Genomic DNA, 24,412 nt, shown 5'->3' on the forward strand with positions numbered 1-24,412 from the left:
GCGTCAAAATGGCCTACGACCAATGTACGACACAGATTATAATTAATAAGTCCCTCAGCGAAAAGCTGAGGGTGTCTACTAAGTCCATTATTTTTTGCATTGTACCTCGAGCCTTTCTGTTTAGCAGTTATACGCAATGACAACGTCCGAGAATTTCGGCTACAGCGTTCTGAAGTCAAGGTACTGGCATACGCTGATGACATCGCAGTCTTCTGTGAGGATCGTGATAGCGTTCTTGAAGCTGTACGTCTTTTAAAGAATAGAGTGAACAATCTGGATCCCAGATCAATTGGCAAAAGAGCATCGGTATATGGCACGGCCAATGGGACATTATACCAGCTCACTTTGCAAATATCCGGTGGTCAACAACGCCAACTAAGTACTTGGGTGTGCCACTGGAGCACTATAATGATACCGCACAGTTCTAGTCCGGTGAAGCTGATAGAATGAGTGAAAAATCAAAGGGTTGGCTTGGCCGAGATTTGTCAATGTTTGGACGCGCTTCTGTGTGCAACCTCTTTTTAGTAGCGAAACTGTGGTATATTATGCAAGTCTTATCAATGTGTCGTTCAAGTGTGCAAAAAATGCATCGTGTTGTTGCCGTATTTATATGGTCTTCTAGTTGGGAGAGGATAAGCAGAACCAATTTGTTGCGTTCAGCTCGCAGTGGTGGGCTAGGCCTGTCGCATTTGTTTATCAGACAAATTGTGTCGCGTTTTCTTTTTTTCGGGATCAGAGAAATGATTTTCTGCGCACAGTAATTCAAGTCCGTTTGGGAAAAGCATTGCCCCAATATGTTGTAACGACCAGTATTACGAAGGGAGGAAATATTAGGGGATATCTGCGCGAAGTGGTTGATTCACTTCGTAAGTTGCTTGCGCGGTTTTCCATGGCATATCTGTGCTCTGTGACAAGAAAAACACTGCATAAAGATTTAGTTGACACAATGGTGGCAATACCATTGTACAGGTCTGTAAACTGGGGAGGCCAAGGAGATGATGTACTGAAACGGCTGAAAAAAATGCCAATTAGACCCTTTCAAAAAACGCTTTTCTTTAAGCTACACACAAACACGCTACCCGTAAAAACATGGTTAGACGAAAAAGGAATATTTGTCCCATGGACAGTAAACTGCTTACTTTGTAAAAAGCCAGAGACCATCGAACACGATTTCATCGATTGCTGGGGTCCAATATTTCATTGGGATGTCTTACTACGTACACTTAAAGAAGAACTACCGATTACACCTCTTGGTATTCGATATTTGCCAACTGATAACGAAGGAGGAGTTCCGTACGATATGTTTATGCTCCTTGGCCTCCACAGTCTCTGGAAAACGAGAATGGCAGTGCGCCATTCGGATGTCGATACCCGTCCGGCGACAATAAACTTCATCTAAAGTGTCGCGTATATTCGAGAAATATATCGTGCCCAGTGTGAGCCTCCCAAATGGGTGGCTATTCTCGATGATCTGATCACGCTGAAGCGATTTTAATATATGATGTTAGCCAAAGTGTTGTTGACATGTTTTAGCATTTGAATGTGTTCTTGGAATGTGCTGCAAATAGGCAATAAAGAAAAAAAAGTCGTGGCGGAGTGGTTAAGCCGATGGACTCGAATTCCTTTGGGGTTTCCCCGCACAGCTTCGAATCCTGTCGGCTGCGTAGCGGTTTCTTTTGTTTCTGGCAGCCCTTCGCGAACGTGTATCAATGTGGCGCAGCAGCGCTGCGGTGTATATGCGCAGTCGTGCCCGAGTGGTTAAGGCGATGGACTCGAAATCCATTGGGGTGTCCCCGCACAGGTTGGAATCCTGTCGGCAGCGTAGCGGTTACTTTTGTTTCTGCCAGCCCTTCGTGAACGCATATCAATGTGGCGCAGTAGTGTCGCAGTGTATATGCGCAGTCGTGGCGGAGTGGTTAAGGCGATGGACTCGAAATCCATTGGGGTCTCCCCGCACAGGTTCGAATCCTGTAGGCTGCGTAGCGGTTTCTTTTGCTTCTGCCAGCCCTTCGTGAACGCGTATCAATGTAGCGCAGTCGTGGCCGAGTGGCATTCTGCTTACGGCAGCCGAGCTGTACGGACGTGCGAATCATGGGTTGCGAAGGAGCGGCTTTTGCGGCCACTGGTCGCGGTGAGAGGCTTATCGACGATAACGAGGAAGCGAGCTAGCAGTTTATTTTCCCACCACTGCCCAAGGGGTCTGTCGTGAAAAACACCGTGTTTTTGCGTGGTGATGTGCGAGCAAGGCCCTATAAAGTCGAAGACTTCCGAGATGCACTCGTCCCGACTAGATTGCTGCGGGAGGTCGTGGCCCTTGGAGCCTACCAGATCAATCACGTATGGGCAGTCACCTTCTCGAGTGACGAGGCAACGAAAAGGATGCTGGCGTTGAAAGAGCTCAACGTGAAGGGGCGTCGCAGCGTAATCGTCGACCCTCAAGACCAACAGGTGCGCCTCCGCCTTCATTGGCTGCTGGATTGGGTGGCGGACGAAGACATAAAGGCAGCGCTAGCAGCCTTTGGCAAGGTCGTGGAAGTGACGAGAGAACGATGGCGTGTCAGAGGCGTAGGCGACAAGGACTCAACGTCGCGGACCGTTCTGTTGAAGAGCGGGATGAAAGTCGATGACCTCCCGCACCAAATACGAGTTGCCGGTGAACTGGCCCCTGTCGTAGCGCCTGGACGGCCGATGCAGTGCCTACGATGCAAGGGTGTCGGACACGTCCGTCGCGAGTGCAAGGTACCGCGTTGCGCTCGATGTCGCAGCTTTGGACACTCCGAAGATCAGTGTGTGCGCACGTACGCTGCAGCTGTGGGGCCACCAGCGAATGAGGTCATCGAGCAGATGAGCATGGATGCTGCTGAAGCCGAGGACGCTGCCAAGGGGGCTGGTGACAAGGAGAGCGCCAGCAATGCAGAGACGACATCGAAGGCAGCGAAAGATACGGAAGATGTATTTGTTACCCTCGAAAAGAAAGATGGGACGACAACGGGTCCTGCAGAAGAGCGGGAGAAAAGTAAGCAAAACTGCCTTGTAGTTGATGAAGCCGCATGCGAGACAGAAGGTGGGGATCCGACCCCAACCAGCGACCCTATGGATACAAGCGGCAACGCTACCTTTAAGAGGCCGCTAGACGCTACCGACGGGAAAACAGCTGCAAAGAACCATGCCAACGGGCCACCTGCAAAGACAACTTTGACGAGAAGGAGCAGCTTCAAGCCCTCTCCAAACATTCATCGGGATAGGAAGGCCGGCGACAAGCCACAGCCGTCCGCTGACCACACCAGACCACCGGACGGTCCCGGAGGCGTCTAGCCGCTGTCTAGACATTTTGGTGAGCACCGTGCTCTGGGCCTCTCTCACTTTCCCGTATTAGCAATGGCAACCTACCCAACGCTTAGCTTAGGCACGCTAAACGTGAGAGGTCTGGCTGCAAGCGTAAACAAAGCCAAATGTACCGGATGATGGTGGACCAAGACCTCGACGTTCTGGACGTGCAAGAGACAAAGGTTGAAGGGGAGGAGGAAACCCGCGGCATGGTGCTAAGGTTTGCGTCTTTGTACTACGCGGTAGTGACCCATGCTAAAGGTGCGTCGGCGGGTGTTATTTTATTTATTAGGAAACTTCCCGGCTTATCTTTCGAAAATTATTTTTCATGCCCTTCTGGCTGATTAGTGTACGTTGACTTTTATGTTGGTAATGATTCGTGGCGTGTTCTGTGTGTATATGCACCCAATGTTTGTGAAGAGCGCACTCTGTTTTTTTCATCCTTAAGGACGCACATTTGCATTAACAGAAAAGTGATAATTCTGGGGGATTTTAATTGTGTACTCCCAGATCGGGACAGAACAGGCCGAAGAACAAATGACAAAAGCTGCAATGTCCTTACTGAATTATTAGCCGAGTTCGACCTAGACGACGTTGCTGACTGTCTGGTTGGAACACGCGAGGTTCATTACACCCACTTCCAGGGCAATAGTCACGCTCGTCTAGACAGAATGTACGTGTCACTAGACGTAATACCCCTGTGTAACAGCTACGGTGTCACGCCTCTTTCATTCACTGATCACTGTTTGGTCAAGATGTATGTTGGACGCAAAGCAAAACACCACACTTTCACGTGGGAGATGTGGAAAATGAATTCTAAATTGTTAACTAACGAGCTTTTTCTAAGCAAAGTACAGGAATATTTGAAAGAAGTGGGACATAACGTGTTGCGAGTCACCGAAAGGTGGGAAAATCTTAAACAACGAATTAAGCTAGCCGCCATCGATCGCTCCTGCAAAATAAAGTACGAAGAAAGAGTTAAAGAAAAAAGAACTAAGGGTGGTGTTGGGAAAGTTAACGGCCTTAGAGTGCAGCCAACCGGGCGCATACAAAGATGATCTGCGTAGCATCAAATAGAAATCGGAGCTATGCGATGAAGAGCGATATCGAGGAGCGATTATACGCGCAAGGGCAGAGGCATTGACCGCAGATGAGATTCCAACTAAACGTGCGCTCGGTCTTGAAAAGAGGCACGCACGGCGTAACCACGTAGATGTACTTGAAGTAGATAATCACGAAATAACCGACTGTGAGGACATAGCACAAGTGTTTTTCCACCACTTTTAACAGCTTTTTGCATCGAGTCCTGTTGACGTAGATGCCTTTAGATCCACGTTTTTGGGACGCATGCCGCAACTCAGCGACGGCACGAAGAACAGACTAGAGGCACCGATATCAGCACATGAAGTGGAAAAGGCAATTGATAAATAAAAAACTGGAAAATCGCCGGGTCCGGATGGCCTTTGCGCCGCTTTTTATAAACAGTTTAAATCAGACTTGTCGCCTCTTCTCGCTGACGTCTTTAACGAAGCGTATGATGTAAACTCATTGCCATAGTCTTTCGGGGAAGCACACACCGTGCTCATCCCTAAGACCGACGAGCCTACGAAACTAAAACATGTAACATCGTACAGACCAATATCACTTACCAACAATGATTATAAAGTATTCATGAAGGTAATTGCTGGCAGGTTACATTCAGTAATGGAAACCATAGTAGGTAGGTACCAAACATGCGGTATCAAGGGACGTACCATTAGCACAAACATACACATAACGAGATCAATTCTGGAACGTTGTGATGCATTAAGATTGCGAGTTGCTATTCTCGAAATTGATTTGGAGAAACCTTTTGACTGTGTTGCTCATGTTATTTTAATTGCCATTCTAAAGCATATAAATGTCGGGTCCATAATTACTGACGGGGTGGCCATGGCGTACTGGAACGGCAGTAATAAACTTATAATTAACAAGTTACTGGGGGCCCCCATCAGCATTCAACGTTCCGTGCGTCAGGGCTGCCCAGCCAGCCCACTCCTGTTCTGTATTTATCTAGAGTCTCTGTGCTTGGCAGTGATTGAAAACAAATGTATTCATGGGTTTACTATGCAAGCGTCAGAAGTTATCCTGGCCTATGCTGCTGACGTAGCCGTGTGTTGCAACGACAAGGAGAGCGTTTTCCAAACGATAAATTTTGTTAAAAATTTTGGCGAAATCACTGGAAGTAGAGTAAACTGGAGCAAGTGCCACGGTATTTGGCATGGGGAGTGTCCTAAGACCCCCGCTATCTTTGCGAATGTCACGTGGTCGACAACGCCAGCAAAATACCTGGGTGTACCACTTGAAGCTTGTAAACAGAGTGACGGATACTGGCAGTGCGAGCTCAAAAGGGTTAAAGAGAAGGCTGAGGCGTGGAAAGCCAAACACCTTTCAGTATTTGCCAGGGCTACTGTGTGCAACTTGTTTTTCGTGGCTAAGCTATGGTACGTTATGCAATTCATTTTTTGTAAGAGAGGCAATGTACAGAAATTGCACAGAGTTTTTGCCGTGTTTGTGTGGGGTTCTGGATGGGAGAGATGCAGCCTCAACAATCTGTTCAGACGGGTGAAAGATGGGGGGATAGGGCTGGCCCACCTGTTTGTGAGGCAATTAGTTGGACGGTTCTTTTTCTTCAGGAACAATGATGGTCCATTTCTTCAATCGGTTTGCAAGGTTAGACTTGCGCATTTGTTACCAGAGTTTATTATAAGCTCTCAAAGTGTACCGGGGGTAGTGTTCGGTTTCTATAAGGAAATTGTGCTGAGTGTTCGTTTCCTTGCTGTACGGTTTTCCAAAGAATATTTGTTTACGGTCACAAGAAAAAGGCTGCGCAATCATCTATTCGACAGCCTTTTTCCCCCACCTCGGTACCGAATTATATACAGTCGAGGCCCACGCCAGAATGTTTTGAAACGTCTAAAAAAATATGCAGGTGCCGCCTGGTATGAAAACTTTCTTTTCCAAACTACACACAGGAACACTATCGGTTGCAACGTTTTTAGAAGAAAGGGGCTCTTATATGCCATGGGGCTCATTTTGCTTCATATGCGAACAACCAGAAACAATAGACCATGTTTTCTTACACTGTTGGGCGGGATTTTTCTTTTGGGATGTTCTACAGCGAACAATAAAGAAAGAATTTCCTCTTGATCCACATGGCATAAGGTATCTACCGATAGATGACGAGGACGGAACACCTTTCGATCAGATAATGTTAACTGGCCTCTACAGTATATGGCGAGCCCGCATGGCAGGCTTCTATTGCGATCCCGATGCAAGACCAGCCCGTGTTTTCCTTCAAGAACAAATAACACGTTTTCTTGATGTTCTTGCTACACAAGAGTGTCCTCCGCCTTGGATGGCCAAGATAGAACCCCTGGTTAATCTTAACGAATTTTAAATGACGCCTGCCTAAAAAAAACGGGCGGCTTTTACTTATTAATTTGTTGTAATGGATGAAAGTTTTGTCTGTTTGTACATATATGCTCATTATGTTCGCCTTCTTATGTACTGCTGATTACCGGCAATAAAGAGTAAAAAAAAAAAAGCCGTGGCCGAGTGGTTAAGGCGATGGACTCCAAATCCATTGGGGTCTCCCGGACCGGTTCGAATCCTGTCGGCTGCGTAGCGGTTTCTTTTGTTTCTGCCAGCCCTTCGTGAACGCGTATCAATGTGGCGCAGTGTGCCGCAGTGGATATGCGCAGTCGTGGCCGAGTGCATTCTACTTCCGGCCACCGAGCGTGACGGACGGCGAATCACGAGCTCCAGCGGAGCGGCGATTGCGGCCTTGGGCGGCCGCGGAAACAAGCCTGAAGAAGTTCAAGATAGCGAGTATCAGATTATTTTGCCAACTCTGCCCACCGGACGTGTTGTTTCGAACATGGTTTTTTTGCACGGAGACCCGCGAATGCGACCGTTTAGAGTCGAAGATTTCCGAGACGCGCTGACCAAGACCGGTGCGGTGCATATGCGCAGTCGTGGCCAAGTGGTTAAGGCGATGGACTCGAAATCCATTGGGGTTTCCCCGCACAGGTTCGAATCCTGTCGGCTGCGTAGCGGTTCCTTTTGTTTCTGCCAGCCCTTCGTGAACGCGTATCAATGTGGCGCAGTAGTGCCGCAGTGTATATGCGCAGTCGTGGCCGAGTGGTTAAGGCGATGGACTTGAAATCCATTTGGGGCTCCCCGCACAGGTTCGAATTCTGTCGGCTGCGTAGCGGTTAGTTTTGCTTCTGCCAGCCATTCGTGAACGCGTATCGATGTGGCGCAGTAGCGCTGCGGTGTATATGCGCAGTCGTGGCCGATCATTCTGCTTCCGGCTCCCGAGCTTAACGGATCGCGGGGTCATGGGCTCCAATGTAGCGGCATATGCGGCTGTTAGCCGCGGCAACAGGCTTTCGACATCGGAAGGTAAGAATTACCGGATTATTTTGCCTCGGCTACCTACAGGACGCACCGTGTTAAACACAGCTTTTTTGCACGGCGACACTCGTGTTCGCCCGTTTCGCGTAGAGGATTTTCGGGACGTGCTTCGAGCTCTTGGTATGCTCTCTGGCGTCGTCGCCCTTGGAGCGTACCAAATCAACCACGTATGGGCGGTGACGATGAAGATAGCCGAGGCGGTCCAAAAGCTGGCTGCACTGAACGAGCTTCAGGTCAAGGGGCGTCGCTGCCTGGTCATCGATCCTAAAGAACAGCAGGTGAAGCTTCGTCTTCACTGGCTTCTTCATGGTGTGGATGATGAAGACGTAAAGACTGCGCTGGCTTCCTTTGGCAAAGTGACAGAAGTAACCCGGGAGCGCTGGCGAGTGGATGGCGTTTCCGACAAGGGCTCGACGACCCGAGATGTGCTGCTCCAGCTGAAGGCTCGACTGAAAGTCGACGACCTGCCCCACCGGATCCGCGTCGCCGGCGAGCTTGCGCTGGTCGTAGCCCCAGGTCGCCCCATGCAGTGCCTGCGCTGCCGGGGCTCTGGTCATGTTCGTCGAGAATGTAAGGTTCCCCGTTGCTCCCGGTGCAGGCTTTTCGGACACAACGACGCGGACTGTGTACGTTCATACGCAGTAGCCGGGGGGTCGGCGGAGAGCGAGCCGTTGACATCAGACCACATGATGGACGTGACCAAGGCCGAGGAAGCGGCCAAAGGAGCTAGAAACGTCAATGCGGTGGCAGAAGCGAGCGGGATGACGACGCCGGCTAAAGGAGGACCGAATAATGTGCCTCCTCCAAACGAGCCAGAAGCAACACTAGACAGCGCCATTGCGGCCCAGAAAGAACATGAGCCGCCAGCCGGCCACTGATACTACTGAGGCAGCGGAAAACGACAACGCGACCCCTGCTAGCGCCCGCGTCGAAAGCGTCTCGGCACCGGTGAAGAGGTCCCTGCAGCAGGAGGAGAAAGTCGACGGAATGGCCAGCGGTGACTCCGAGCCACCGCCCGCTAAGACGATTCCAGGAAGACGCTCCAGCCTCAAGCCTAAACCGAACCTGGAGGATGACCGTAGGCTCACCCCGAAGCCGACCAAAGACGAACTCGGACGACGGCCACCGGATGGCCACGGAGGCGTTTAGCGGTCAGCTAGACGTTAAGGTGAGCACCATGCTCCGGGCCTTCTCCCCTCCGGTTTAAATCAGTAATGGCTACCAACCCGTCGCTTAGCCTCGGCACGCTAAACGTTCGAGGTCTGGCCGCCAAAAAGAAACAGTCAGGTATACAGACTACTAGTGGACCATGACCTCGACGTTTCATCCGTGCAAGAAACCAAGGTAGACGGCGAGGAGGAGACCGGGAGCATGGTGCAAAGGTTCACGTATAACTACTATACGGTAGTGAGCCACGCCTTAGGGACTTCGGCAGGGTTTGTGCTGTTCGTGAGGAAGCTTCCTGGTCTTGTCATAGATAGTTACTTCTCGTGCACTTCTGGTCGAATTGTCTTTTGTGACTTCAGCTATTGTAATGTCCAATGGCGCGTGTTTTGCATTTATGCGCCTAATACTGTGCAAGAGAGGGCAATCTTCTTTTTGAGTTTAAAGCATCATTTCCATGTGCAAAAAATGACAGCCTGTGTAGGCGACTTCAACTACGTATTGAACGCTGAGGATAGGTCTACGCGTCGCGTGGTTTGTGACAAAAGTAGTGATATCCTGGCGCAGATTACACATGAATTCGAATTAGAAGATATCGCTGAGTCTTTTCGGGCTGACCGAGACGTGATGTACACTCACTTTTAGGGCACTAGTCACGCACGCTTAGACCGTATCTATCTTTCATAAGATTTAGTTGAAAAATGCCAGCGCTATACAGTTACGGCCATATCATATTCTGGCCACTGCCTAGTAAAATGCACGGTGGGCATGAAGAAAGAACGAAACAAGTTCGTCTGGGAACTATGGAAATTGAATGCAGAGCTGTTACGGGATGAAACTTTTAACGAAGAGGTAGTGGCTGCTCTGAATTCTTTTGGAACAGACAGTTCTGTGAAATTTGTTGAGGAATGGGAATTGCTGAAGCAAAGCATTAAATTGAAGGCAATCGAAAGAAGTAGCGTACTGCGATATGAATAAAAGGCCAGAGAAAAGGATTTAACATTGCTGGAAAAATTTGCGAAGCTTCAATGCATGCAACCTGGCGCATATCAACAAGATATGCGCGCCGTTAAGAAGAAGCTCGAGGTGTTCGACGAAGAGTGCTTCCGAGGTGCGCTAGTGGTCGCCAAAGCAGAAAGGCTATCATGCGGGGAAACGCCAACGAAAAGAGTACTGGGGCTAGAAAAAAAGCACTCGAGACGTAAGTAGATTGAGGCTATCGAATATGAAAGGGTCGTATTAGCGGATAACAATAATATAGGGCATGCTTTCTTTGAGCATTACAAAAAACTTTTTGCATTCAGGCCTGTCAACATGCACGATTTCAAGAAATTATTTTTGCAACGAATACCACAGTTTTCGAGTGAGGTTAACGAAACCTTAGAACGACCATTAACAGAACATGAAGTGATGAAAGCCATCGAAGACCTGAATCCTGGCAAGTCGCCAGGTCCAGACGGTCTTTGTGCTGCTTGGTACAAATCGTTTAAAGGCCACCTAGCTCCTATATTAACCGCCGTTTTCAATGAAGCATACGAACTGAAAATACTTCCACCATCCTTTGGCCAGTCCCATACAGTACTAATACCGAAAACAGAAGAGACCGATAAGCTCAAGCAACTTTTCTCCTACAGACCCATAGCGCTTACTAACTGCGAGTACAATATATTGATGAAGGTGCTGGCACGGCGGGTGCAGTCAGTTATTAAGCAAGTAGTCGGCCCACACCAGACGTGTGGCATCCGCGGCAGAACCATTTTTACTAACATCCATAAGATGAAGTGTGTGTTCGAGTGTTGTGACGCCATGTGTGATGCAGTAGCGATCCTCCAGCTTGACTTGGAGAAAGCGTTTGATTGCGTTTCTCACGAACGAGATATTGTCCATCATCCTTGAACATGTTAATTTTGGCCACATAATCACTGAGGGGGTGACAATGGCGTACCGGAGTTGCTATACCAGACTTGTGTTTAATCAGACGTTGGGGGCCCACATTAACGTGAAGCGCTCCGTTCGCCAGGGTTGTCCACTCAGTCCACTCCTGTTCTGTGTTTACATAGAAACTTTGTGCTAGGCCATCATCGAAAATGATGGCATTAAGGGGTTTCGTCTTCAAGCAGCAGAGGTGAAGTTATTGGTATATGCTGACGATGTGGCTGTATGCTCTAAAGATACACAAAGCGTTATTGAACACTGTGAGTATCGTGAGAAAGTTTGGTAACGTCACTAATAGCTTTGTTAACTGGCAAAAATGTTTGGGGTTTTGGCATGGAACGTGGGCGTCTACACCAGACCACTTTTCAAACATAAGCTGGGTCACGACGCCAGTTAAGTACCTTGGCGCACCTCTTGATGCCTACAGGGACAGTAACGAGTACTGGAAGGAACGGACAAAAGAAATAAAAGAAAAAGCGGACCGATGGAACGCCAGCCACTTATCAATATTCGCGAAAGCTACAGCGTGCAACATGTTTGTCGTGACAAAGATCTGGTACGTAATGCAGGTCCTACAGTGCTCTCGTATTAATGTGCATAAACTGCACCGCGTGTTTGCTGTTTTCGTGTGGGCATCAAGCTGGGAGCGATGCAGCCGAGATAATCTCTTCTGTCGTGTGAAGGATGGCGGTCTGGGGCTGGCGCACCTCTTATTGCGTCAACTAGTGAGCAGGTTCTTCTTTTTTCGTGATGCAAATGACCGCTTTCTGCGCACCGCGATCCAAATGAGGCTGTCAAGATCACTTCCTGATTTTGTTGTAGGTACAGAAATAATTCCAGGGCCACTCCGTGGTTTCTTTCGGGAAATAGTTCAGAGTGTTTATTTTTCGCGAGTTTGTTTTTCAAATGCATATTTGCGGAGTGTAAAACGGAAAAAATTATATCGCGATTTGTGTGAGAGTGTTTTGCTTGTACCCATGTAGATAGCCGTGTACAGTGGAGTCCCAGGCCTAGACGTATTCAAAAGAGTCAAGATGATGCCAGTTCAACCAGCCTCCAAATCTTTCTTCTTCAATTTACATACCGGTACTATACCCGTTAAAATATTTCTGGAACAACGTAGGTTCTACCTGCCATGGGGAACTCACTGTCTTATATGTAAAAAACCAGAAAGCATAGATCACGTCTTCATCCACTGCTGGGAAGCGGTCTTTTTCTAGGACGTGTTGCAAAGGACTCTAAAAAAGGAGCTACCTATAGATCCACACGGTATCAGGTTTCTGGCAGTATACGACGACGAAGGTTTCCCGTACGATTTGATCATGCTTACGGGCCTCCACTGTTTATGGCGCGCAAGAATGGCGGGCTACCATTGTGACCCGGATGCCCGACCGGCTCGTGTGTACTTCCGTGAATGTATGCAGCGGTATGTGTAAGTAAAGAAGTTGAAACAACCCGTGCCTGAGTGGCTGTCCAGGGTTGAACCCCTGACAGCACTCAAGGAATCTTAAAACGACAACGCCGGGCCAAAGTAGCGGACGGCAACGAATGTAAGTATAACTGTACTTCCTTCGGTTTTGTATTTATTCCTTTTTACTTGTTTGGTCTTTGTGTATATTATTTAAGGAATTTGTGTTGTGACATGTCGAGGACTGGCAATAAAGAAAAAAAAAAAAGTCGTGGCCGAGTGGTTAAGGCGATGGACTCGAAATCCATTGGGGTCTCCCCGCACAGGTTCGAATTCTGTCGGCTGCGTAGCGGTTACTTTTGCTTCTGCCAGCCCTTCGTGAACGCATATGAACGTGGCGCAGCAGTGCCGCAGTGCATATGCGCAGTCGTGGCCGAGTGCCAGGCCCGGATGGTCTTGGCGCGGCCTTTTATAAAGCGTTCAAGAACGAGTTGGTGCCTTTGTTGAAAGCGTTGATGGACGAAGTTTTTGCTACCAACAGATTACCACCGTCTTTCTCTGAAGCCCATACCGTCCTTATTCCTAAGACGAACCAAAAAGCAATGCTGAGGCTAGTCACAGCATACAGACCCATTTCATTGACCAACACGGATTACAAAGTTTTAATGAAAGTTCTTAAAAGCCGATTACAGTCAATAATTTAGGATCTTGTAGGACCACACCAGACTTGTGGCATAAAGGGACGTACTATTGCGACAAATGTACACACGATGAGGGGCGTCTTGGAATGCTGTGACGATTTTCAATATGCCGTTGCCATCCTGCAGATAGATTTAGAAAAAGCCATTGATTTTGTCCCACACGAAATTTTGTTATTAGTTCTTGAGTACGTGAATGTAGGATCAGTCATCGGTGATTGGGTAGCTCTGGCGTACCGGAACTGCTCAACACGGCTGATTATTAACAAGACACTGGGGGCCCCCATTAAGATAGAGCGTTCCGTGCGCCAGGGGTGTTCTCTCAGCCCGCTTTTGTTTGCCATCTATCTCGAAAGCTTTTGTCTGGCAATTATTCAAAACAGTAGCATAAAGGGCTTCAAACTCATGGAAGCCGAAGTGAAACTCCTGGCATATGCAGACGATGTAGCGGTGTGCTGTACAACTAAAGAAAGCATTACAGAGGTAACAACAATTGTTAAACATTTCAGAAACACAACAGGGAGCCTTGCAAATTGGAATAAGTGTCTCGGTTTTTGGCATGGTGAATGGCAGTCAACACCGGAAATGTTCGCCAGCATTAGATGGATTAAAGCGCCAGCTAAATACTTGGGCGTTCCGCTTGCACATTACCGGCGGAATGAGGACTATTGGCTAGAAGAGGCCAAACGACTCAAGGAAAAAACAACCAATTGAAAAGGTGCTCATCTCTCGATGTTTGCGAGAGCTACTGTATGTAACTTGTTTTTAATAAGCAAAATATGGTACGTTATGCATGTTTTCTGTTGCCCTCGTTTAAATGTGCAAAGGTTCCATAGAGTTTTTGCTGTGTTCATTTGGGCATCAGAATGGGAGTGGTGCAGCCGCACGAACTTATTTAGGAGAGTCAAGGACGGGGGCTTAGGCCTGTCACATCTTTTTTTGAAGCAGCTAGTAAACCGGTTTTCTTTCGTTCGAGACGTGCATGACCCCTTTCTGCGCACAATGTGCCACTTACGACTGAGCAAGCATCTGCCGATGTACGTGGTCTGCAATTTAAGTATGCCTGGTGCTCTTCGAGGGTACCTAAGGGAAGTCGTTGACAGTGTCCGTTTTTTGTCCGTACGTTTTTCTAATGATTATCTCTTTTCCGTGTCGCGCAAGAAATTGTACAGGGATGTAGTTGACATGATTATGCCGGTTCCGATGTACAGAGCCATAAACAGTGGAGGACAGGGAAATGACGTGTTAAAGAGTGTTAAGAAAATGCAGGTGCAGCCAAGCACTAAATCCTTTTTCTTTAAGTTGCATACCGGAACTTTGCCGGTACGGTCCTTTCTACAAGAGAAGGGGTTTTTTTACCATGGGGAGCAAACTCCCTTATATGTAAACAATTAGAAACAATTGACCATGTTTTTTTGCATTGTTGGGCAGGGGTTTTCTTTTGGGATGTTCTTCAAAGAACACTACAGAAAGAATTGCCTTTAAGTCCATTAGGTATTAGATTTTTGACGGTAGAAAATGAGGATGGCATGCCTTTGGACTTATTATGCTAATGGGCCTCCACTGTTTATGGAGGGCTCGAATGGCCGGTTTCTTTTGTTAGCCTGACAGCCGGCCTGCGCGGCTGCTCTTCCGGGAAGCTATTTCCAAGTTCATTGATGTAATTAAAGAACAAGAATGTCCTCCGGATTGACTGGCGAGGATTGAGCCCCTCGCCACATTAAAGGAATTTTAAACTTGACATGGCCAGCCACAATGTGACAGACCGCACAATATGCATGCGCACAAAGTTGAAAGTGTGTTTGTGTATATTTATGTATCGTTATGTATCGCTACGCATATCGCTGTAGCGTATATGCGTAGTCGTGGCCGGATTCCACTTCCGGCCGCCGAAGCGAACGGTTGTGCGATGACGAGCTCCGTTCGGCGGCTATAGCGGCTATTGCCAGCCGCGGCAACAGGAACTTTTCCTTCTGAAGAAGGCTACGAGTTGATTTTGCCGAATTTGCCAACAGGTCGTTTTGTTGTTAATGGAGTTTTTCTTCACGGAGATGTTCAAGCGCGGCCTTACCGAGTCGAAGATTTTCGCGACGCGTTGTCTGGTTTGTCGCTGCTTCCTGAAGTGATCGCCTTAGGGGCGTATCGGATGAGCCACGTGTGGGCCGTAACTTTCAGTAATGCCGAAGCCGTGAAGAAGTTACTCGCCGCGAGCGAATTGAAGGTCAAGGGCCGGCGCTGCGTCGTCATTGATCCTGGAAACCAAGATGTAAGGATGAAAGTGCACTGGCTGTTGCACAACGTTCCAGATGATGACGTGCGGGTGGCCTTCCTTCCTTATGGAAAAGTGACAGAAATTAGCAGAGAGCGGTGGGGAGTACACTGAATCACTGACAAGGGGTCCACAACCAGGTTGGTGTCCATGCGTCTCAAGGTAGGCGTTAAGCTGGAAGATCTACCACACCAGCTGAACGTCGCAGGTGAACAAGCTTTGGTGGTCGTATCAGGCCGTGCGCCGATGTGCCTGCGCTGTCATGCAACGGGGCACATTCGCCGCGACTGCCGGGTTCCAAAATGCAGTGCCTGCCGTAGATTCGGACATGAAGAAAGTCAATTCCCTAAGACGTACGCCAGCGTCGCCGGGCCTACGAGTGGCGAGGATTCATCCGAACTTCTCATGGATGAAAACGACGCTGAAGAAGCTTCGAAGCCGTCAAAGGACACCACAGTCCGCAAAATGGTAACGCTGGCAGCCAACAAACCCCTTTTGGAGGAAAGGCGTCAACCAACAGAGCGCGAACGGGATACCAAAGACCAGGCCGTGGAAAAAGCCACCACATCGAAGGACGCCTGTCAACCTACCAGCGAGGATACAAAAGTGGAAGAAACCCAAGAGACCTACATGGACGTCGTTGAAAGCGTCAGTGGACAGCCCACCAAGCGGCCATTGGAGGAGAGCGTCGAGAAAGCTGACAAAGGAGTTGAAGAGACAGAACCACCGCCGAAGGGGCTCGGCATAAGACGGTCTTTATTGAAGCAGAGGCCAAATTTTTCCGCTGAGCGGCGGCCGGCGGAAAAACCTCCGTCTTGACGCCGACTCTCCACGCAGCGCAACCTTTGGGGTCTTCGGGAAGACGTGGGGACTCTGAGCGAACTCATTTGCAAGTGTCGTGAAGCCTTCCGGTTAGAAGATGCCTATAGCGCACATTGTGCTGCATACGTGATGTGTCTACAAGGTTCATCTTCGCTGTGAGTGTTATACTATGCTAACTAATTTTTCAGATTGTAAAGGGGTACTGTAATGCGATCATTTTGCAGAATATATAAAAAGAAATGGCGTTAAAATCAGGCACAACACTACGCATAGCGACGATAAATGTCAGAGGTCTGGCGTCTAGGAGACGTCACTACCAGCTTAGTCGTGTGCTGTTAGAAAATGAACTGGATATCGTAGCAGTTCAAGAGACAAAGGTAGAAACGCAGGAACAAAGTGATCGCATGGCATCACCTTTTAGAAATCGGTACAATGTTGCCATAAGTCATGCAGTAGGTTTGTCAGCAGGTTGTGCTCTATTTCTTCGAAATTCTATTGGGATTGTTGAGGAATCTTTGAATGTCAGTCAATGTGGTCGTTATATTGTTTGTGATTTCACCTTCGCAATGAAAATTGGAGGGTGATTAACATGTACGCACCAAACAAGGAACATGACCGGCGAGTGTTCTTTGAGGAAATGGAAAAACACCTGCTATGCGATAAGCTGGTCATATTACTGGGTGATTTCAACTGTGTTTGTGAACCAGAAGATAGAGTGAACAAACGACCTATTCGAGATAAAAGTGCAATATTTTTAAGCGCAATAGTGGATGAACACGAATTAGATGACGTGGGGTCCTTGTTTTCATGTAACTTCCCCCAGTTCACTCATTTTCAAGGAAATAGCCACGCTAGACTAGATAGAGCTTATATATCGACAGCTCTTGTACCTTTGTGCAGTAATTACACAGTCAATCATGTTTCTTTCAGCGACCACAGCTTAGGGTCTTTCTCGCTTGGAGCAGAAAAACGAAAAAGTACATTCAATTGGCAGCTCTGGAAACTGAATGACAATCTATTGGATGACAAACCTTTCGTAGATTACGCAATGGAAAACCTTAATGATTTACTTGAAGATCACCAGAACATAATTGGCAGATGGGTGCGTTTCAAAGAAAAAATAAAGATTAAGGCGATAGAACGGGCTTCTGCACTTAAGCACAGTAAAATTAAACACGAAAAAGAACTGCAAGCCCAGTTAGACTTCTTGATCAGCCAAGAAAGTGTTACCCCCGGCCTGCGCAGTAAAGAAATTCGAGACGTCAAGCGACAACTTGAGCTTATCGATGTCGAAAATTATAGAGGAGCAGTGATACGGGCTCGTGCAGAGCATTTGTGGATGGGTGAAACGCCCACCAAACGCGCCCTTAGTGGCGAAAAAAGATACGCGACCAAAAAAGAAATCAAAGAAATAAGGTACCGAGGTGCAGTCACAGATAAGAAAAGTGAGATAGAAGATGCTTTCGTAGAGCATTTCGTAAATTGTTAGGTGAAAGGAAAGAAGTAAACAAGGGATTTGGAAACGCTTTTCTTCCACTTATGCCGCAACTAGATCAGAATGCAAAATCAGTCTTAGAAGCCTCAATTACATTAAAGGAAATTGAAAAATCAATCGATGATTTGAACTCCGGAAAGTCGCCCGGTCCCGAAGGACTGGGTTCAGCGTTTTATAAGAAATTTAAAACTCCTATAGTTAAAGTATTGCATGCGGTAATACAAGAGGCATATGACGTAGGAGAGCTTCCCCTTTCCTTCCGTCAATCACATATCATTCTCATTCCTAAAACGGACGACCGACTTAAGCAATTATTGGTAGGTCCTTACCGGCCAATTACCCTCTCTAACGTAGATTACAAGATATTCATGAAGGTCTTGGCAAGAAGATTACAAGGTTATATTAAAGATATAGTCGGACCTTATCAGACGTGCGGAATTAAAGGTGGGAGCATAACGACGAACATTCATATAGCAAGAAATACTGTAGAGTGTTGTGATGTTTTTTCCAACCACGTGGCAATGCTCCAAATAGATCTGGAAAAAGCTTTTGACCTTGTTACGCATGAAATATTGTTTGCCATTATGGAATATGTAAATGTAGGGAAAATAATACTGGAAGGTGTAAAAATGTCGTACACTGGATGCTCTGCCTCAATTATAATTAACAAACAAGTCAGCAAAAGCATCCATGTCGTCTCTTCAGTGAAACAAGGGTGTCCTCTGTCGTCACTACTTTTTAGCATTTATTTAGAGCCATTTTGTCTAAAGATTATTCAAAATGAGGAAATAAGAGCCTTTCGTATTATGGCTTGTGAAGTCAAAATATTATCTTACGCCGACGACATAGCTGTTTTCTGTACCGATAGAGAAAGTATAACAAATACGATAAAAGATGCCACAGCTTTCTGTCAATACACAGAGAGCAGAATAAACTGGAATAAATGTCAGGGTTTCTGGCATGGTGAATGGGATAGTGTGCCTGTCACGTACGCCAACATTCAGTGGACGACTACTCCAAGTAAATACCTAGGCGTACCACTACAACATTACAAGGATACACAAGAATACTGGAAAGAACAGACAGACAAGGCTCGAAAGAAAACACAAAAATGGGGAAGACGAGACCTATCAATTTTTTCCCGTGCCACAGTGTGTAACATTTTTATTATTGCTTGAGTATGGTATGTTTTGCAAGCGTTGCACATGTCTCGCATGAGTATTCAACGACTGCATAGAGTGTTGGCTGTCGTTGTATGGAACTCATCATGGGAAAGGATGAGCCGCACAAATTTGTTCCTTCCAGTGCGATCGGGAGGACTGGGTTTGATTCATTTGTTCGTGAGACAAATTGTCTCTAGGTTCGTATATTATCGCAATCAAAGAAATCCTTTTTTAAGAAGTGTTATGCAAGTGAGATTGGCGAACGCATTGCCAGATGTCATTGTGTCATCATGCGCCCATATGCAACGCAATGTTCGCGGATACATGCATGAAATTGTTGCGGCTGTCCAGTTTCTAAAACTAAGATTTTCAATGGAATATCTCAGCGAGGTCAAGAGAAAACGCCTCTACAAAGACCTAATTGATGTGATGATGCCTGTTCCCTTGTATCGAAGGATGTACAATCCTGGGCCAGACAGCAATGTGTTAAAAAGGGTTAAAAGAATAACTATCCCATCGTCAGTCAAAACTTTCTTTTTCATGCTTCATAGTGGCACACTTTCTACAATACCGTGGCTTAAGGAAAAAGGGTTGTTGGTACCATGGTCGGTAGACTGTGTAATATGCAAAAGGCCTGAAACAATCGAGCACATGTTTCTCGATTATTGCGATGCCGTATTCCTATGGGACATCTTGCAAAGAATCCTGAAAAAGGAACTGCCGCTTACACCCTACGGCATTCGATTTCTACCGGTCGAAAGCGAAGGTGTGCCGTACGATATGCTAATGATTCAAGTAATACACAGTGTTTGGAAAACCAGAATGTCAGTGCGTAATGCGGACGTCAACGCGAGGTCAGCCCGGGACAACTTCAACGAAAGCATCGCATATTTACAAGATGTGTACAAACAGAAGGAAGAAAAGCCAGATTGGTGTGTTTATCTCGACAAACTGCTGACCGTAAAGCGTTTTTAACCCACTATGCTAGCCAGACACAAGCTAGCATTTTAATGTGATGTTATGATGTTTTTCCACTGTATTTTGCCAAGTTGGCAATGAAGAAAAAAAAAAGTCGTGGCCGAGTGGTTAAGGCGATGGACTTGAAATCCATTGGGGGCTCCCCGCACAGGTTCGAATCCTGTCGGCTGCGTAGCGGTTACTTTTGGTTCTGCCAGGCCTTCGTGAACGCGTATCAATGTGGCGCAGTAGTGCCGCGGTGTACATGCGCAGTCGTGGCCGGATTCCACTTCCGGCCACCACAGCGGACGGTCACGGAATGTTGTGCTCCGTAGGGGCGGTTCATGCGGCCCAGCCGGGCCGCGGTATCAGGCTTACGGAAACGTCTTCACAGGATTACCAGCTTGTTTTGCCGCATCTGCCATCAGGTATGACCGTGTGTAATACCGTGTTTTTGCACGGTGATTTGAAGGCCAGGCCCTATCGAGTCGAACATTTTCGCGATGCGCTTGACCGTCATAAGCTGTTGCCGGAGGTGGTGGCCCTCGGGGCCTACCAGATGAACCATGTCTGGGCTATAACATTCAAGGACGAAGTCGGAAAAAAGAAGCTGCTGTCAGCGAAGGCCTTTAGTGTCAAAGAACACCGCTGCGTCGCCATTGACCCTTGCAACCAGGATATTAGAATGAAGCTGTTCTGGCTGCTTCACACGACTCCCGACGAGGACGTCAGAGCAGCCTTGGCGCCGTTCGGAACGGTGACCGAAATTTCCAGGGAGCGGTGGCGAGTACCAGGGTGCGGCGACAAAGGTTCTCACACGCGTCTGGTATCGTTACGGCTGAAGGCTGGTATGACCATGGAAGACATCCCGCATCAGCTACGAGTATCAGAGGACCATGCGCTCGTGATTGTTCCAGGCAGAGCTCCGCTCTGCCTCCGATGCCGCGGCACCGGCCATATACGGCGCGAGTGCCGTGTGCCACGCTGTGGACTCTGTCGTCGTTTCGGCCACGACGAGACCCAGTGCGTGAGAAGCTACGCTAACGTGACCGGGTCTGGCCGGAGCGACGCGTTAGACGAGCACTTGATGGATCAAGCGGACGCGGAAGAGACTGCTGGAGCGGGCGGAGACCCACGAGGCACGGAAGAGAAACCAGTGGTCATGGCAAGCGTCAAGTGCCAACCCAGAAAGGGCAGTAGCGAGGCAGTGGCCAAGAATGAAGTGCAAAGTGAACCGTCTGCAGAAAATTCTACGGTGCGTGAAAGTGAGGGGGACGCGGAGGCTGCCGAGGGCGTTCTGCGACAGGGCAACTCTGGCGCTGCCTTCATCGAAGAATCCGGCGAGAAAATGGATCAGGCCAGCGCCGTCTCAAAGAGACCTCGCGAAATACCCGATCAAGATGTCAGGCTTGAGCAAGACGACGGTGACAGCAGCGAAGGGCCACCCACGAAGTCTTCCTCTTTCCGGCGGTCTACACTCAAGCCCAAGCCGAACGTTCCGCTCGAGAGGAGGCCGACGCGAGAACATCCACCTGAGGGGCGCCAGACGCCGACCAATCCGCCAGGTGGTCGGCAGACGCCGACCGTCCCACCAGACGGGCGACAGACGCCGACTGTCCCACCAGATAAGCGGACAACGCCGACAGTTCCCCCGCGGTAGCGGGGTGCTGTTCGGTAGAAGGCTCAGTAAGGACTAGGTGCTGCGGAACCTTTAAGTGAATGATGAGTAGCGAATTTGGTAACGTCATGCCTTCGCCGTATGAGACGGAGCTTATGATGGTGTAGGGTTTTGTTTTTTGTAAGTTTGGCGGTCTTTGATCTCCGAAATGTATTGTAGTTTGTGCTTGCTCTTCTCTTTTAATGGCAAATAATCATGGAATAGCAATACGTATTGGCACGCTTAACGTACGAGGGCTAACGGCTAGACGGCGACAAGCACAATTAAGTCGCCTGATGCTGGAAAACGGCATAGATATTCTTGCTGTTCAAGAAACTAAAATTGAAAGCGAAGAGCAAACGGACAAAATGGTTCAGGTTTTTAAATCCCGTTACAACACTTGTGTTTGTCATGGAGTAGGTCAGGCCGGTGGCTGTCTTTTATTTTTGCGTAATTCAATAGGTATTGTTGCGCAGAGTGTAATGTCGGCCCAAGATGGGCGATTAGTCCTATGTGATTTCTCTTTCAATAATATTGATTGGCGAATTGTCTGTGTGTACGCTCCAAACAAAATTAGTGATAGGAAATTTTTTTTTTAACTTTGTTGAGTCACACCTGACGTGTGAAAGAAATGTTGTTCTTCTTGGTGACTTCAATTGTGTTCAACTCTGCGCAATCGTGGCAGACTATTTAGTAGACGTTGGGAGCATATTAAGCGGTAACAGTGTTGTTTTTACTCATTTCCAAGGTCAGAGTCACGCTCGACTAGATCGTTTGTACGTATCAGCAAACCTTGCGCGAACGGTCAATAGCTACGCAGTAAAGCACGTGAGCTTCAGTGATCACAGCCTAGTAACGTGTACATTGGGCACGAAACATAGAGGGTCTCACCTTAACTGGGAACTGTGGAAAATGAACGAAACGATCTTAAGTGATGAATGGTTTGTCAAAACGGTAAAAGGAAAAATTGACGTAATGGAAATAGATGCTACAACAAATTGGGCTGAGCTGTGGGAGCAGTTTAAAATTGAAGTGAAAATGAGTGCGATCGAGAGGGCTTGTGTGATGCGTCATAAAGCTAAACAAAGAGAGAAAGAACTGCAAAGCATGCTCGATAATTTTCTAAACGCGGAGTGCACAATACCGGGACTGTTTTCGAAACAGATTAGAGAAATTAAACGCGAACTTGAAAGGGTGGACGCTCAAATTTACCAAGGAGCCGCGATAAGAGCACGATCCGAGAGGCTGTGGCTGGGAGAGGCGCCAACTAAGCGCGCGCTCAGTGACGAAAAGGGTTACGCATCCAAAAACATAATAAAAGAAATTTGTTTTAACAACACAATGTCAAAAGACCCAGAAGTAATTGAAAAAGCTTTCGTTGAACACTACCGAGCGTTGCTCGGTAGGCAGGTGCCCGTAACAGAAGAGTTTGTGAACACCTTTCTAACACTTCTGCCAAAATTACAAGACGAAATAAAAGAGGGACTCGAGAGACCGATCTCTGCGAAAGAAATTACAGAAGCCATAGAAGACTTGGGTAAAGGAAAGGCGCCTGGACCAGACGGCCTAGGAGCAGCTTTCTATAAAACTTTCAATGCCGAAATAAGCGAGATACTGCACTGTGGAATATCAGAAGCTCATGAAACTAAGCACTTGCCGCCATCATTCAGAAAAAGTCATGTTGTGCTTATACCGAAAACCACCGATACGGTAAAGCTGAAATCTGTCGCTGGATACAGGCCCATAAGTCTTACGAATTCGGATTATAAAATCTACATGAAGGTGCTCGGAAAAAGGATGCAGTCAGTTATTAAATCCATAGTAGGCCCACACCAAACATGCGGTATTAGGAATAGAACAATATTGTCGAATATTCACATCGCTGGGAGTATATTGGAATGCTGTGATGCGAACCTCGAATGTGTAGCAATGGTTCAGTTAGACCTAGAAAAAGCTTTTGACAGGGTTGCTCACAGCATACTTCTTGCCCTGCTAAAACACATTAATGTAGGCGAAGTGATTCAGGACGGAGTAGCCATGGCTTATGAGAACTGTTCCGCTCACCTTATAATCAATAAAAGACTCAGCGAAAATATACCAGTATTATCCAGTGTGCGCCAGGGGTGCCCTTTGTCACCCTTACTTTTTGCGATTTTTCTTGAACCTTTCTGTTTGAAGGTACGAGAAAACGAAAACATTCGCGGCTACCGTCTTTTAACTCGGGAAGTAAAAATACTAGCTTACGCAGATGACATCGCACTTTTTTGCATTGACCAAGAGAGCATTCGGGAGGCAGTCAAGGATGCAAGAAAGTTTTGCAGTCTAACGGGGAGTGCCATAAGCTGGCCCAAAAGCTTAGGCTTCTGGCACGGTGAATGGGACAGCCGGCCTGCAGTGTTAGAAACAGTACCGTTCACAGATACGCCAACCAGTTATCTTGGTGTTCCTTTGGAATACTATCGCGATACCACGACGCAATGGATTGAACAAACTGAGCGGGCTAAAGCACAAACAACGAAGTGGGGAGGCAAGAATCTGTCAATATTCACGAGAGCCACTGTCTGCAATTTATTTCTTGTCGCTAAAGTGTTTTATATGTTGCAAGTTTTATGTATATCCCGAGTGTGTGTACAAAAGTTGCACAGGGTTTTTGCTATGTTCGTGTGGGGATCAGGATGGGAGCGCACGAGTCGTCTGAATCTTTTTCACGCTGTGCAGAAAGGAGGGTTGGGTTTGTCGCATTTATTTTTGAAACAAGTAGTGTCGCGTTTCATGTTCTTGCGCGACGAAAGCGATTGTTTTTTGCGGTGCGTTATCCAGACGCGATTAGGTGACGCACTGCCAGAATATGTTGTGACGTCGTATGGCATACGTCAAGTGGTTGTCCGAGGTTTTTTGTTTGAAGTGATAAGCTCTTTCCGTTTTCTAAAAGTACACTTTTCTTTGGAATACCTGAACACAGTCGCAAGAAAGCGATTATACCGAGATTTAGTTAATATCATGTGTCCAGTACCAATATACCGTGCAGTATATGCACTGGGGCGTGAGCAGAATGTCTT

The 24,412-nt window shown here is 47.5% G+C and overlaps 2 non-coding genes across 2 annotated transcripts; both read left to right on the forward strand.

Moving 5' to 3' along the window:
* The first annotated feature begins 7,337 nt into the window (after nt 1–7,337).
* Nucleotides 7,338–7,419, forward strand: TRNAS-CGA (transfer RNA serine (anticodon CGA)). Its single transcript has one exon. It is a non-coding gene; the product is annotated as a tRNA-Ser (tRNA).
* A 76-nt stretch (nt 7,420–7,495) lies between these two features.
* Nucleotides 7,496–7,577, forward strand: TRNAS-UGA (transfer RNA serine (anticodon UGA)). The gene has a single exon. It is a non-coding gene; the product is annotated as a tRNA-Ser (tRNA).
* Nucleotides 7,578–24,412: the final 16,835 nt, after the last annotated feature.

The sequence above is a fragment of the Dermacentor andersoni genome, chromosome 1 (genome assembly GCF_023375885.2).
Source record: "Dermacentor andersoni chromosome 1, qqDerAnde1_hic_scaffold, whole genome shotgun sequence".
NCBI lineage: Eukaryota > Metazoa > Arthropoda > Arachnida > Ixodida > Ixodidae > Dermacentor > Dermacentor andersoni.